The sequence below is a fragment of the Macrosteles quadrilineatus genome, unplaced genomic scaffold (assembly GCF_028750875.1).
Source record: "Macrosteles quadrilineatus isolate MER2022 unplaced genomic scaffold, UCM_ALF_1.0 Scaffold_2__2_contigs__length_208266976, whole genome shotgun sequence".
NCBI lineage: Eukaryota > Metazoa > Arthropoda > Insecta > Hemiptera > Cicadellidae > Macrosteles > Macrosteles quadrilineatus.
The window spans coordinates 72,140,954-72,147,659 of NW_026542595.1; positions in this window are offsets into that span (position 1 = coordinate 72,140,954).

Sequence of the window (6,706 nt, forward strand, 5' to 3'; positions counted from 1 at the left end):
CGGGCTTTCGGGCTCTGACCCCGGGGGCTCTGGAGTTTCCCATGTTAGCCTTGTGATTTTTCATATTTAAAAGGAACTAGTGTACCTGTTGCTCGAATTCGAGCAATTGCATTACAGGCGACTCAAAGATTATGGAAATATTCACAATCTACACAACAGCACAGAAAACACAGTTAGATATAATCAAAATCTTTTGTAAATATCTTATCTTTTTTTAAAAAGCTGATCTTGTTTTTTTAGTGTTTTCTACAAATTTTTCCCTCTCATAGCCGCATTAGGTTGTCTATGATAACGATTATAAATGAAAAAAAAAACATTATTTCTAAATCTTCTACTTGGTTGTGTTCTATGACTTTTTCTACGTTTCCATTGTTTGCAAATCGGTTATTTCAATGATTGCTCAAGAAATATAGAACAGTGTTAATTCAGTTTTATTTTTAGCCCATATCAAATTGTCCAGGATTTCTCACTCTTTTCCATTCTAATAATTACACCAACCCAAGTTTCGTCTACAGATGCAAAATGCCAACGAATATCACCTACGTACAATCTCCAAGAAGTGGTTAAAAAGGCAGAAACCAACCCATACAATAGATATAAGTTAACTCAATGAAAATTAATTTTAAGAGTTACTGTGATATTAGGATTTTCCACTGATTTTGTAATAGAACATTATATTGCAAAACATGACACGATGCAGAATAAAATCAATTTTAAAATCAGAAAAATCCATTGCAAAATACTGTAGGCCTACTTCATTTTGACAAATGCAATAAATCACAATTTAAATATTAACAGCTGTTGCATTAAAAAGTAGTGTAGAATTTTGCATATGGTCGTAATGTAAACAAATCTGAAGAGGCAACTTTAAAGGCTTCTGGGGCAGAGCCCCAAGGGAATTTACCTCTTTCCTCTTTTGATGGCTCATTTACAGACCAAGACCTTTCTTTAGAGACCCCGACCAAGTTTCTACGCCCAGCTGTTCTCTCAAATTAGCTGTGACAAAAACCCCGTTTTCCTCCATAAGAATAACATGGGATGGGAATTCAAAGGCCACTGGGGAAGAGCCCCAAGGGAATTCACCATGTTTCTCTTTTGATGGCTCATCTACAGACCAAGACCTCTCATTAGACACCTCTACCGAGTTTCTACGCCCAGCCGTTCTCTCAAAATAGCTGTGAAAAAGAAAAACAGTTTCAAATTAATATATAGATTAATGAATCTTAACAGCTGTTTCAATTAAACAAGTTGGTTCTGTTCTATGATGTTCAATAGCATTAAAGTTACAAGGATGACCAACAGGGTGCAGCACTATTATTTTTTTTAATTTATGACAACAGCTAATTTGCAACCAAAAGGTGAGTGAGCGTAGCGAACGAGCTCCAACCTAAAAGTGAGTGAGCGTAACGAACGAACTTCAACCAGGACGTTTTTTTTAGTGTGGCCTTGGATTGAGCCATGCAAATACTTATGATGTTAAACGGGGCAAAGCCCGTGGGTACAGCTAGTTTGAACATAAATGTGCACAATCAATGTTTCATGTTGATTTTGTTCTAGGTTTTTATTTTGTCTGCAAAATCCATACCACTGGAGACAGCTGACAGAGACCAGAGACAGCACAGGGAGATACCATAGAGAAGTAAGTTAAAAAGGAAACACTCAAAGGTACCACGGCCACCCTTTATCAGGATTCAGGAACGGCTGCGGCTCCGTCCAATCTGTTCCGCATAGCGAAACTTAACGCAACACAAATGTAATAGGTAGTTGCAGACGTTGCAGTTCCAAAAAAAGGTAGGACGGTTGCTCTGTTATTAGTTACTAGCTGTACCCACGGGCTTTGCCCCGTTTAACTTCATAAGTATTCGCATGGCTCAATCACGTCCCGGTTGATGTTCGTTCGCTTCGCTCACTCACTTTTAGGTTGGAGCTCGTTCGCTGCGCTCACTTGTTTTCAGGTTAGCTCGTTCGCTACGCTAACTCGCCTCCAGGTTGATATTCGTTCGCTACGCTCACTCACCTTTTGTTTGCAAAATAAATTTTAAAAAGTCATCCCTTTTTTGTTTATAATACTTTGATAAAGTTTTTTATGTTTTAATATTTAACATTAGAGAATTTAAACGTTGTTAAGTGCAAAGGAGTGCTGCGATTGGGGTTTAATACATTTGGAAGTGTTCAAAAGTAAAATAGTTTTCTGTTCTGCATTCTGTAGAAACACTGTGGCACTATTTAAAATCATGACTAATGCTAATACAGAATGTTGTAATAATTCAAACCTACAAAACAGTTGGTGAAAGTAAACATCTGCTTTTAAATTATATTTATTTGTAAACATTGTAGATCAAAAATTCTGACATTGGCCCACTTAAAACCCTCTGGGGCAGAGCCCTTTTGACAGATCTGCACCAAACTTCACTCGAACCATCCTTGAAAGATGCTTAATAATGCCTGAAAGTTTCATTACAATCTGTCGAGCGGTTTCGGAGTCCATAATGTATATACATACACACACACATACATAGTTCCTCTTTTATAGATATAGACTAGCTGTACCCACGGGCTTTGCCCCGTTTAACTTCATAAGTATTCGCATGGCTCAATCACGTCCCGGTTGAAGTTCGTTCGCTACGCTCACTCACCTTCAGGTTGGAAATCGTTCACTGCGCTCACTTGTTTTCAGGTTAGCTCGTTCGCTACGCTTACTCGCCTCCAGGTTGATGTTCGTTCGCTACGCTCACTCACCTTTTGGTTGCAAATTAGCTGTTGTCATACATTTAAAAAAAGTCATCCCTTTTATTGTTTATAATACAGTACTTTTATAAAGGTTTTTATGTTTTAATATTTAACATTGGAGAATTTAAACGTTGTTAAGTGCACAGGTGTGCTGCGATTGGGGTTTAATACATTTGGACTTATTTAAAAGTAAAATAGTTTTCTGTGCTGCAATCTGTAGAAACACTGTGGCACTATTTCAAATCATGACTAATGCTAATACAGAATGTTGTAGTTATTCAAACGTACAAAACAGTTGGTGAAAGTAAACATCTGCTTTTAAATTAAATTTTTTTGTAAACATTCTAGATCAAAAGGTCTGACATTGGCCCACTTAAAACCCTCTGGGGCAGAGCCCTTTTGACGGATCTGCACCAAACTTCACTCGAACCATCCTTGAAAGATGCTTAATAATGCCTGAAAGTTTCATTACAATCTGTCGAGCGGTTTCGGAGTCCATAACGTATATACACATATATATACATACATACATAGTTCCTCTTATAGATATAGATTACTACGGCAAGACGGTCGTGGCTGGGCTGGGGCCAATGAGACCAACCCGTTTGGCGCCGTAGACCGGGCGCCAAACGGGTTGAGTATGCACTGAAAGTCTGACAAAATTTAACTTTTGATTATTGTTGAGGACATCTAGTAGATGAGAAAAATCGATGATGTCGCATTTCTAGGGTGGTCACAACTCGTGGGAGGGGGGGGGGGTGGAAGTTGCGCGCGTCAGTGGTTTACGTATCCGCTTCTAACTCTAAAAAGGCTAATGGTAGAATCGTGGTTTGGCTGTCTATCTACGCCTAAATATATTGTCCTTCAAAAAGGTGATTATAACCTTTCTTCTATCTCTTATGCTTTAGTCCCAAGTCAACGTTTATTGCAAAAAGGAAAATTTAAAACAACTTTAAAATCAAATATCGGAAATATTGTACGCGTGTAAGACATGTTACAGAAGATTTATGGTTAGACAAACTAACAAGTAGTACAACAACACCGAGTTTAAGGAAATCTGTGCCAAAACAACAGAGCTACGTTTAATTCTGTAAGAGTAGACGTGGAAAATTCGTAGTAGTATCAAGGCGCGCCATGGATAGTACGTAGACCACAGTCAATTATAGGTTTTATGTCGGAAGTAATTCTGAGAAAGCTGGATTTCTCTAGTATGCTGTTAGACCATGTTAAGATGAGCATTTTCAAAAATAAACAAAGAATAATACAACGAAAAAATACAAAGAATAAACAAGTCAACATCTACATCACACATCTTCATTCCACATCTACATTCAAAAGTGACCATAAAATGCAAATTGTTCCAATATCAAAGTAAGCTACCGTTTTTGGAAATGGTGGCAATTTTTTAAACAACGGAATCATTATTTTTAACGTATTTTATATATTTTTTTACGTAGATTTATATGTGACTTATTTATTCTTTGCACTTTCTCTTTCAACTCTCTCGTTTATGAGCTACAGGATGCTGAATGTACACCACAAGCCTTTTTTTTAGATATAACACGCTGTAACTCCTAAAGGACTCACAATAAAAACGTTTTTACATGGCATTTAAATTCTAAAAAAATCCTAAAATACACCATATTCCATAAGAGATAACAAAGTTGTTGGCCATATTGGAAAATGGCATATATTTTTTAGATTCGTAACCATCCCTAAAATCATCTTTAAAAAATTAAGAGGATCGTCTAATAAAAAGTCAACTCCATATGAAAAATCAAATTTATGTATGTTCACTATGTTATCTCAACCGGGATGAAACGGTGTACCATTTTATAGCAGAATGTCAAATTTTAAACCAACTATACGTCAATTTTGGTTTAACAAGTTATATTAAAATGAATATGAGTTTTTTTATTTTTAAATGGCAAAGATTGGCAGGCACTTGGAAATTATCTTAAAGAGGCAGGGGGTAAAAGGTGGGAATTTATAATGGAGTTTAATTATAAAATTTTAGAATTGAGATATCAATTGATACATTTTTACCATAATTTAAAGACAAATGTTAATACTAACTTAAAGCAAACAAAACGGAATTATTACCGATCAAAACTTAATTTCATATTTTGAGTTGTTTTTGTCTCTGGATCACAGAACAAACTATAAAAGGTATAAAATTACCTGAGTACTGCCAGAGTGATCCTGTTGGTCCTTACGGATTACGCGTTTCGAGGAGCTTAAGTCCTCATCATCAGATCTTGTACAAGAAACACATCTATCACTTCGAAAAGGTCGTCAAAAGTTTAAATATACAACACGGACACATAATAAATAAACACATTTTACAATTACGGGTAGGCCTACCGACAAAAACTTGCAATGTCCGACCGCACAGAATACTTACAAAACTTAATTAAGCATCTAAGAATCCCAAGAAGCTATGGGGATTAATCAATGAACTGGCTGGCAGGGTGAATAAAAAAGAACCGTTTCCTATTGAAAAATTTGTTTCTAGCTCACAATCTCCGATTTCTTCATCATACAAACGAGTAGCAGATGAGTTCAATGAATTCTTTTCTGGAGTAGGTAAATCACTCGCTGACGCAATTGATTATAGTGGGGGATTATAGTTTTGAATGACTCTGACTACCGCCTTGATTGCGACTTTACGATTCAACCAATCACTGAACTAGATCTCCGACGCTATGTCTTCAGTTTAAGGGGAGGGTCTGCTCCGGGCTATGATGGTGTATCGGCCGACGTCATAAAAAATAATTTTAATATTTTGGGGGAGCCACTTTTACATATAGTCAACTTGAGTATCACCACAGGATCATTCCCAGAATGTCTTAAATTAGCCAAAGTATTTCCTCTATACAAATCAAATGACATCACAAATAAAACTAATTACCGACCAATCTCCTTGCTTAGTGTTTTTACTAAGGTGATTGAAAGAGTGGTGAAAGATCAATTAGTTACTTACTTACAAATCAATAACATACTCAGTGAGCGTCAGTACGGGTTTCGTCAGGGCAAAGATATTTCAGATGCGTTGTTCGATATTAATAAAGAATTAAATTCTGCGATTTCAGAAAAAAAATCATCCATTATTAATTTTTCTTGATTTAAAAAAAGCATTTGATTCTGTTGACCGTTCAAAATTATTGAGAAAAATGGAAGACATTGGTATTCACGGCAACTCACTTGCATGGTTCCAAAGCTACCTTTGTAACAGATCACAACTTGTTTCCATTAATGACATTACTAGTAATGTATTGCCAGTAGACTATGGTGTGGTCCAAGGCAGCAACCTTGGTCCAGTTTTATTCTTAATTTATATAAATAATATTTCCAGACTAAACATTTTTGGTCAAATCTTTTTATTTGCCGATGACAGCCTAATTTTCCTGCAAGGAAAAACCTGGCCCGAGGTGTATGACAAAGCCACACACGATCTCATGATAATTAAGAAGTGGTTAAATCAAAATGTCCTTTCATTAAATGTTTCTAAGACAAAATTCATGCCTATTTCTATTAGCAAGAGTACAGACTTCAATTTAGCAAATTTAACAATCCACGAATGTGACAATTATCAAAGTAATTCTTGCAGATGTGAAAGTATAGAAAAGGTCAACTCTTATAAATACCTAGGTGTATTGTTTGATGAACGATTAAAATGGATAGATCATGTTAATTATGTTAGAAATAAAATTATGAAATTAATTTTTGCCTTCAAACACATGAGAGAAGTTTTGACGGTTAAGGAATTAAAAATGGCTTACTTTGCTTTTGTTCAATCATTACTTTCGTTTGGTATTATAGCTTGGGGTGGCTGTTATAGGAGTACCTTGGAGCCATTAAATATTGCTCAAAAATCAATTTTAAAAATAGGATTTGGGAAATGCAAACGTTACCCGACTGACGCTTTATTTAAAGAAATAGGAGTCCTCTCTATTCGCCAGTTGTATGTAAAATC